At 31.3% G+C, this 10850-nt stretch overlaps 1 long non-coding RNA gene across 1 annotated transcript; it reads right to left on the reverse strand.

The window, feature by feature from the left end:
* Nucleotides 1–2474: 2474 nt before the first annotated feature.
* LOC111373407 lies at nt 2475–4693 on the reverse strand. Its single transcript, XR_002698943.1, has 3 exons — nt 4677–4693; nt 4347–4474; nt 2475–4245 (listed from the first exon to the last, which is right to left on the reverse strand). It is a non-coding gene; the product is annotated as an uncharacterized LOC111373407 (long non-coding RNA).
* Nucleotides 4694–10850: the final 6157 nt, after the last annotated feature.

A 10850-nucleotide genomic window follows, 5' to 3' on the forward strand; every position in this document is an offset into this window, starting at 1 on the left:
GATGAGATACAAAGTTCACAATTCTCAGCAAACCATCAATCTATGATGCACCGATACAGACACGAGGGTCCAACACGATACGTGTTGGATACGTCGACTCGTGATTTTTCAAAAAAGTACCAACACGACACGTCGTCAACACGTTAATTAAATTCTTTAAAATTTTTCATTTTGGCCCCATTTGATAGCCATTTTTTTCAAACTGCATTTTTCTCTCTCTTCTTTTCAACCACACATTCTTTATTAAAATAATATTACACGTAAATCAAAAAATTTTCCTTATTTTTCAACCACACATTCTTTATTAAAATAATATTACACGTAAATCAAAAAATTTTCCTTATTTTTCAACCACACATTTCACATCAATTTGCTATTCTAAAATGCATTTTTACATAAAAATGCCTGTCAAACACCCCCTTATATAGTATATATTTATTTTTAAACTTATTATTGATTTTTCTTGTTGAAATATTTTAAATATGAGTATTTATTTGTTATTTAGTAATAAATTTTAGTTAAAAATATATAATAGCTATAGTAAGAAAAAATGATTATTGTAAAGTATCCAAAGAGTATCGGTATCGATACGAGTCCGACAAGTGTCGGACACAAACACGCTACCCTACCTAGAGTGTCCGAGCTACAAAGCCATCAATGATTTGGACTCCTAGAGAAATGGGGGAGCAAAAACACTTGAATGACTAATCAGAAAAACGTGATTTAAAAATAGACACAAAATAATTGCATTCTCTTTAGCATTATGAAATTTGGACCATGACTATGAAACGAAAAAAAAAAATTGCATTTATACTTGTCACATATACACAATGATACTTGATGAAACTCGATGCCTCTATATGATAGGTTCTCTCATTGTATAATAGCAAAATCACAACTAGATATGGTAGCCATCAATTACAATATTCATTAATAATAACCTATTAAATATAGTAGCTTCCCTTATAATCGAACTTTTTTTATATTCCATTGACATTCCCCCTCAAATTGATACCGGTAAAAGTATCAATTTACAATCATAAACTGGTAACGATAACAATGTTCGTGCCCATGAAGAGGAGACCCAAATCAAAGCAATCAACTACAAAAAATAGCGGAAAAAGAGACCCAAGAATAACAAATAGTGTAGAAATAGCCAAGGACCACTCCAATAATACTCCAAAGCCACACCCAAGGATAATCTTCCTCAAGTATCCAAGATGAAGTCAGACAGAAAATAAATCCAATAACAGTCCAAAACCCAATAAAATAGCCCAACAAATACAACAACATAGCTCACAAACAACCCATATCCATCAATCACAAAATCAAATCAAACCAAGCCTAACCGACCTCCTACCCAAAAACCTTAACCTAATCTAATTATAAAACCAAACCTAACAAATGCAAATGATTTCACTACAAAACTGAGGGAAAGCTTTTATCCCAAAGCCTAGCAAATCCATTACCCAATTTGAAAACATAACCTAGCCTATTAACCTAACAAGCCCACTCCAATAAATCAACCCAAACCACTAACCACAAACCATATCTCAGCCCAATACACAACTAGCCTAATAACTATAAAAATAAACTAAACAACAGTCCACACAATTAGCCACAAAAGATCAGCCCATATACACAAACCTTAAATCATAACAAAACAGACCCAGTACCTAACTGACCCAGCCCAAATCAACTTTCATCTTCTTTACACCATGGTTGTTCTTTGCAATCAGCCACAACACCCACAGATCGACCTGCAACAAACACCTCTTACATCCACCACCACGAACTCAATCAAGCCCCCTTCAAATTTCTGCAATTCGTCGACGTATCAACACCCAACCAACAATGCCCATCAACCAACCATCACAACCAAACAGTAAACCCCCCACGATAACACACAACAATCCATTGCTAAGCATATCCCTACAAACAAACCAATATCTAGACCTTCTTTCATCATTGCCGAAAATTCATGTTGCCCCTCTCATGCCAACTCTGTCTCTCTTTAAATTAAGTCCATATCCCAGTGCCAATTTCTCACCAATCGACAACAGAAAATGCAACCACACCCTTGTCAAAAGCAACTCTAAAATAAATCACCAAGAACACAAAAATACGACTCTTGACAAGAGGGGCAAAAAGCTCCTCCTGTCATCAGAAAACCCAACCAAGAAAATAAGAGAGAATTTTAATGAAGAAACTCTGATTGATACCATGTCAAATACGCTCAATGATACTCAATAAGAACCAATACCTCTCAATGTGAGAGGTTCTTTTATTATATAAAACCAAAATCATAACTAAATATAGTTGGTATCAATTACAATATTCATTAATGATAACCTATTAAATATGGTAGTATTTCTTATTTTCGAGATTTCCCTATATTCCATTGACAATACTAAAATTATTACATTTCCTAATTACTAAGCCTTACTCTCGTGTTACCAACAAAGCATTGGGGAAATTGGGAAAATGGGAGAAGTCTATTCACTACAATGAAGTAATCACAAATTGGCAACAGAATATTTGGGTAAACAAATAATGATGCCTAAAAATTAGAAATGAGTAAAGATTATGCAATCAACCAAAAGACATATCAATCCCACAATCAAGCAATCAACTTTTTTCTCATTCCAAAACTAAGTAAATTTAAGGGAAAATTATAGCAACGGTCCCAAATCTTTCACTTTTTTGCAGACTTTATCCGAACTTTCATTTTGTACTACTCACAGTCCAGAACCTTTCAAAATATGCACCTGAGGTCCAAATGAATGGAAACCATCCATTTGACCGTTAGTTGACCAAAAAGTCAAAGTTTAATCAATTTTGACCAAACTAAAAAGGGAAAAATGGTATAATTATATTTTTCCAAATATTATTGACAAAAAAAAAAGGAAAGAAAAAGAAAAAGAAATATTCTTCTTCTTCCCATAGCTGCCAACACCACCACCACACCCAACCCCTACATAAACCAAACCCGACAACACCACCACAACCTACACACCGACAACTAATCAGCCACCTCCCAAAGTCACCACAACTCCACAGCCTTCAACCACCACCAAACTACCATTTCCTTGCCCTCCAACCGCTGCCCAAACCAACCCAACCCAACCCAATTTTTCAGGCTAAGAAATGACAACAGGCTTCTCAGCTCCAAAGGGCTTTACAAGCTTTGATGCATTTCCATTCCCAATGCCCTTATCAAGTTGCTTCATGAATCATTTTCTTATATCTGACTGCAAATCAATGTGAAATTCCAATAAATTCCCTTCTCAATATTCCACTCAAAGTTAAAATAAAAGACAAATCATAAACAATCCTAACATAGAAATGGGTTGAAATGATAAACTACAACCCAGCATACGGAAAATTATATATTATATATATATATATAGGGTTAAGGTTTATGGTTCAAGGGGTTTTCAAAACTGGGGTTTTTGAACAGTATTATGTCCTTAAAGCCTCAGTATTCCATTGGCAGTGGAAGACTTGATATTTTGTCCATTGGCAGTGGCAGAGTCCTTAAAGCCCAAAAGCCTTGTAACTTTTGGGTTCGATTTAGAGACACGATGTTAGAGTTTAGAAGGAATAGAAGTGAAAGGTGATGGTTCGATTTAGTGGAGGTGGTTTTGGTTTTTGGGTGGCTGTGAGTTTGGTGGTGGCGGTCAGCAGCTTTGGATTCTGGTTTAGTTGGAGGGGTAGGGGTGGGGGTGAAGGTGGGGACCGGGAAGAATATGAAGATAGGGGTGCTTTATTTTCCTTTTTTTTTCCTTAGTTTAATTGTTATAATATTGAAAAAAAAATGTTAATTCTAAAGTTACCATTTTACCCCTTTCAATTTGGTCAAATTGGTCAAAGTCCAATTTTCTTAGTCAAATAACGGTCGAATGGACGGTTTTCCATTCATTTGGACCTCAGGTGCATATTTTTGAAAGGTCTGGGATTGTGGGTGGCACTAAATGAAGGTTAAGATAAAGCCTGCAAAAAAATAAAATGTTTGGGACCAATGTTGCAATTTTCCCTAAATTTAATTTGGGAAACTTGTAATATGATTAATTAAAAATTTGTGGGTTTTTTTTTTGGCTGATGCCACTTATTCTCATATGTACACCTGATAAATGTTTTTCTTATCAGTGTTCAAAATTTCAGCATTCACATTGTTCTGAAAACTAATCTTGATTGAATGGTCGATCTCCTTCCCTATGGTCTTGTAACTGATCCTCCATTTCCCTGGCAAAGAATAAAACATCAAGGAGATATCACATGCACTCATTAACAATATAGAAGAGAGTAATTAGCAAAATTACAGCAAGACCTGGAGCACATCTCACCTCTGTTTTTTATTGACAAATTGTGTATATGCAAAACTGAAATTGGGATGCACCAACAGCAATGCAGCCTTGACTTTTTAAAAGTTATCATAATATCATCAGTTTCCACGAGACTATGGCCTCGATATCTACAATAGCAATAATATTAGATTTTTTATTGCTGTCATGCAATACACGAAACATGGCTGCTACAGAGCTAAGAATTCTAACTTAGAAATTTGTAATAAAAAGTGATAGATAAAATGATCATATTCCATATACCATCTAAAATATACGAAAGTTCATTATTTAAAAAAAAATTAAGGATGCCCAAAAGCATAAAGTTATTACACAAACTAGAAGCCATTTGGTTATTCATCTCAGCATACAAGACCACTTGATCAAATGATGCACCAATCTAAATCTTGATCAAAGCTTTCTGTTATAACAGTTTTCTTAGCTCTATTAACTAAAGAAATCTTAGGACACTGGCGAAATTCGAGAAAAGACTGTCACATAGCCACAATTATCAACCATACTCCCCTGCTATCGTCAACTCATCTCTTGGAGTCTTGATTCATTTTGAAGCTTCGATCATAGTGAATATCACTGGCCTTGACTTTTTAAAAGTTATCATAATATCATCAGTTTCCACGAGACTATGGCCTCGATATCTACAATAGCAATACTATTAGATTTTTTTATTGCTGTCATGCAATACACGAAACATGGCTGCTACAGAGCTAAGAATTCTAACTTAGAAATTTGTAATAAAAAGTGATAGATAAAATGATCATATTGCATATACCATCTAAAATATACGAAAGTTCATTATTTAAAAAAAAATTAAGGATGCCCAAAAGCATAAAGTTATTACACAAACTAGAAGCCATTTGGTTATTCATCTCAGCATACAAGACCACTTGATCAAATGATGCACCAATCTAAATCTTGATCAAAGCTTTCTGTTATAACAGTTTTCTTAGCTCTATTAACTAAAGAAATCTTAGGACACTGGCAAAATTCGAGAAAAGACTGTCACATAGCCACAAATATCAACCATACTCCCCTGCTATCGTCAACTCATCTCTTGGAGTCTTGATTCATTTTGAAGCTTCGATCATAGTGAATATCACTATTCAAAATTATTTTTACAATGCATACGTGCAAACATATGTAATACAATGATCAAATCGGTATTCTGGCACCAACACAATGATCGAAAATCGACCTACACATATGGATAGATGTGCAACTGTCGCTGAGCATTTAGTTCAGAAATTTTCACATATACATGTATGTATATCCACACATACATAATATTCATCTATCATGTAGCTTTGTAAGCAAATAAAGATTGAATATTTTGAAAGCATTGAGAATTTAAGAGTAATGGTCACCTCTTATTAGAAGATTTCTTAATCAAATTGGGATTTCCGGTTGAAATCCATGGCCGAAAGCTGTGTAACTGCAGCATATCTCTCCCTATTTCTTCCCCTCAAATTTTCTCGAATATATTTATCCACCTTATATTAAAATGGCAAAAAGGTAGGTTCTTGAGAATTCCTTAATGCTAATAAAAGAATGACAAAACGTACTAAATGGCATAGGGTGAAGGAAACCCAGAAATTGACAAGACCAAGAAAAGCCAAAAGGATTATTTAGAGTGGAGTTTCTGCCCTATATGAGTCACTTCAGAAATTATTATTATTGTTTTTAATCTCATTTTTATAATAACATTTTTAAAAAATAATAATAATAATAATCTTGAGAATTCCTTAATGCTAATAAAAGAATGACAAAACGTACTAAATGGCATAGGGTGAAGGAAACCCAGAAATTGACAAGACCAAGAAAAGCCAAAAGGATTATTTAGAGTGGAGTTTCTGCCCTATATGAGTCACTTCAGAAATTATTATTATTGTTTTTAATCTCATTTTTATAATAACATTTTTAAAAAATAATAATAATAATAAGTTTACCCTTTTTTTTTTACTTTCTAATCGCATATTTTTTTAAAATTCATTTTTTACAAAATTTATTCTAAAAAAATATGGCTCAAATATGAATTATAAAAAGAAAGTATTGTCAATTGGAATTAATCTAAACATATAAATGAAATTTTTCTTTGAAAATTTACGGTTTTGTGGGTGCACAATTGTAAGGACAGAAATCAGCATAATTTTTGTTTCCATGTTGCAGTCACATGATGTGTACTCTATGCTCAAAAAATTTAACCGGAAGTCGGTCAACTTGCATGTTAATTTTACTTGGATCGTATAACTTTAATGTATTATAATTTGATTAATCAATTTATTTTTATTTTTATTTGGCCGTTTTATTTAAAATCGTTATTAAAACTAGCGAAATTCTTGATCTGGTCAAGGAACACGTCTTAATTTATATTTTTCGCTAAATAATTTTTGTATGTTCACTATTTATATATACCAAGCCCCTATTTGGTAGCAATTTTTCATTTTAAAAAATTAATTTTTTAACTTTTATTCACTATTCCAGTCGTCATTTTCTACTTCTTCATTTATAGGTGAGACTCACTTTTTCTCTAACGATCAAAAAATCAATTCTCAAAATCACTACCGAACAGGCCCCAAAAGAAAAAGTTCGCCTCTTTTGTTTTAAAAGAGCAAATCTTTCACAATAAAGCAATAAGTATATAAATATTGGGTTGTTCTATTAACCATGGCATAGTTTTCACTTACCATGTCATGAGATTTGGCTACAAGTCTATAAATTCTATCAATTTTGCTAATAGTTTATTGTTAGTGACAAATGGTTAAACTAAAATATAAATAAGTTGGGTGATCAAATTGTAATTTAAGTATAAGTTGGATGGTCAAATTGAGACAAATTATAGTTAAGTGACCATTACAACACAACACAAAATATGTTAGGTGACCTCCCGTGAAAGTTGTTTTATGAAAATTAAATGCCAATCCTAAGTCGTGGCTTCGTTTATGGCAGCATCCCAGTCATTTTCTCCAAGAGAATTTGAGAACAATAAATAATCTTGAAACAAAAACTATTTTTCTGTTGATCAAAGTTAAACATAATGATAATAATAATAATAATAATAATTTATTTTCTAAATAATTTTGCACATAAATTTAACATCATTTTCTATTTTTTAACCATATATTTTTAAAAAATCTCTATTTTTAAACTCAAAATTTCTTTAAAAAAAAGAAAAATTAATAATAGTCAAACAAAGGTTTATGAAAAAGGTGAATTGAAATGTGTTGACATTTGCAATTCATTATTTAACCCCAACAACTCCACGTGTGAGTTCGTACAAGATTGCAACTTGCAAGGGGAATCTAACCCTATTTGAATTTTTTCCAATTATAATAAGAGGAATAGTGTTTTTTTTTTAAAAAAATGAGTAATTGTAAAAGAATGAAAAATTTTTGATTTACGTGTAATATCATTTTATTGAAAATTGTGTGATTGAAAATAAGAGTAAGAAAATTTTAATTTAAATTGATGAGATTTAAAGGGGCCAAACGGGGTTTAAATCTGTTTGCCCCATTTTTTGAAATAAAAATGGGTGAAATAATATTTTAAAAAAAATGAGTGATTGAAAAAAGGGAAAAAAAATTGTATACATGTAATATTATTTTATAGAATATTTTGTGATTAAAAATGGGAGAGAAAAAATGAAATGAAATTTAATGAGAGTCAGACAAGGCACAACTTTCAACCACACATTTAATCAATCTTTATCAAAATTTATTAAAAATATGAGTTTAATCCCACCAAACAACGGCCTAGTACTTAAAACTCAAAGGACAATGGCATGTGAGGGTATATGTAAAATTTTTACGATCCATTTTCCTCTTGGGCTTTGCTTAGTATACATAATTTTTTGTATATCAAGGTGTCTTACACTCACAGGGGTGGGGCCCACTCGAATATAATATCTTAATGCATAAAAATTATGTACAAGTAGTTTTATCCTTTCTTCTTTAATTTTGTTGGAAATTTTTTTTATTTTTATCTGTAACAAAAAATTTTAATATTTTTCCTGATGGGGAAAAAATGGAATTTTGGGTAGCTTTGGGTTGTCTAAAAGCACTTTGTACCTAGTTATGTCTTAATCATTGAAACTTTACAGACTATAAATATTTTAATTAAAATCTATCTTTCTTGTGAAATTTTGAGATAGTTGCTCTTCAAATGTGGTATCGTTATTGTCTATGTTATCTCTACGATAAAATGTGTTGGGGGAATTCAGACTTTGCGACCTTTTTATGGCAAATATTATTGGATGAATTAATTATCATAATTTTGCTTATTCAAACTTTTACAGTGTTATAAGTAATCATAATTAACAAAAATGAATAAGAAAACTAAAATATGCCTATCAAATTTCATTGCTAAAGACCAATGTTTTAGAAATCGATCAAACCATCAATCCGAAAAAGAGAAATGGTCGAAAGATTGAAAGGGAGTCGAACTAGGATTGTTCTGATTTTTGAAACATTACTATAGACATTACCAATTTGACTCCGAATCCCCCAAGTCAATAACTGCATTTAATATTTTATACAAAAATTGGAATATTTTCATGTAGATTACTTAGGAACCTTGAAATTAAATTATGATTTTTCCTTAACATTTTAATATTTTACATATTTTTTAAAAAAATAAAAATAAAAAATCCCTTTTCTTTGTCGTTTGTACATTGAAGTTTGGTTTGCCAATTTTCCCTTCTTAGACTATCAATTAGGCCCTGTTTGAACTGCATTCTTTAAAAAAAAAAATTATATTTTTAAACAGTAATTTGACATTATTTCAACTAAATATTTTTCAATAAAATAATATTATATGCAAATCCAAAACTTTTCCTCATTTTTTAACCAAAAATTCTCCATCAATCCACTATTCTAAAATATATTCTTTCAAAATAATGTGACTCAAACACAGTAAACTTTCCTCTCATTGGACGATGTTTTATAGTGTTTTCTAAATATTAATTATTTATTGAATGTGTTTGTCCTTTTATTGACGTTTTCAAAAGATATTTATTCAGGAATTTCAAAATTTTGTAGAGAAAAATCTCTGTGTAGAGAAAAATCTCTGTGTGGGACCATTGAATTGCAAAGAAGAATACGACCACCATATTTTTCGACATTGTAATCACCAAATATAATTTGTACATGCTTGCCTGTTCTTTTAGTTAAATTTAGAGGTGGGCGTGGGTCAGTTCGATTTGGTTCTAAAAAGAATTGAATCGAATCAAAATTTTCGGGTATTTAGTAAATGGAACCGTCGGGTCCAAATATAATTATGGAACCGTTCGGGTTCGGTTCCGTTCGATTCTGTACTATAATTAATTTTTTTAACATTTATAACAATATTATATAAATACAACTAATAACACATTCAATAGTTTTAGAATGTCAGATACTAGTAGACTACCTTATTCAAATGATCGTTACGGTTGAAGTTTTGATCGGCTGAGGTCACAGTTTCAATTGGAGGTCACAACGTCGGTCGGCAATTGTATAGATTTTAGAATGTCAACGAGGCTGCGATAGTGAGTATGAAAGTCGAGTTAGCGTTATGTACTTTAGTGTAGGTATTTAGGGTTATTTATTGGGTTGGATCTTGTTGGGCTAAGAAATGAAACAATAAAAAGGGTAATTGGACAAAAAATTAAAAAATTAGAAATGAAACAAATTATTGGGCCAAAAAGCTGGATTTAGAAATTGTTAATTTGTTTAGAAAAATTTAAAATTAAAATAATTTGATTTATTTAATATAAAAAAATATAAAGATTCGGTTCTTATTCGATTTTTCGGTTCTTGGTCTAGAATCAAGAACCGAACCATATATGCGGTTCTCAATTCAGATACCCGTTTGGGTATTTAATTTGACAAGAACCGTCTGGTTCGATTCGATTTGGTTCGAGTTCAATTCGATCGGTTTGGTTCGAGAGATTTGCCCAACCCTAGTTAAATTTTCTCGTGCTTCTACCTCCTATCATTTAACTCTCTTTACTAAAAATCTTCAAAATTAAATATTATCATTCGATGAATTAAGAGCATGTTTGTTATGTTACAATTGACAAAATGAAAACTAAAGCGTGCGTAGAATATTCTGTCCATTGTCTATTGTAGTCAAATTTAATAAATGTCCCCAGTGTCCTATATTTTGTATTTTTTCAACAATGACAAAATTACGACTAACAATGAACAATGTTACCTAATTTTGAATTTCAACAAATAATTTATCTAGTGTAAGGTGTAAGAACAAAATTCAAATAATTTTGATCTTTTTATAGTCTCTCAATTAACTCAATTATTAAAATTATTTTATATGAATTTGCATATACTAATCAAACTTTTGCTAAACAAAAGACACGAACTTTAAAATCTCTTCATGAAGTATTAAAAAGAAAATATTAACAAAAATTAACTGGTTTTGGTAAAAAGAATTTATCATATTTTTTAACAAAATAAATGGCTAATAATTTTGTGAGTACGAGTCTGTGATGCATTTGTC

This window comes from Olea europaea, unplaced genomic scaffold (assembly GCF_002742605.1).
Source record: "Olea europaea var. sylvestris unplaced genomic scaffold, O_europaea_v1 scaffold1126, whole genome shotgun sequence".
Classification (NCBI taxonomy): domain Eukaryota; kingdom Viridiplantae; phylum Streptophyta; class Magnoliopsida; order Lamiales; family Oleaceae; genus Olea; species Olea europaea.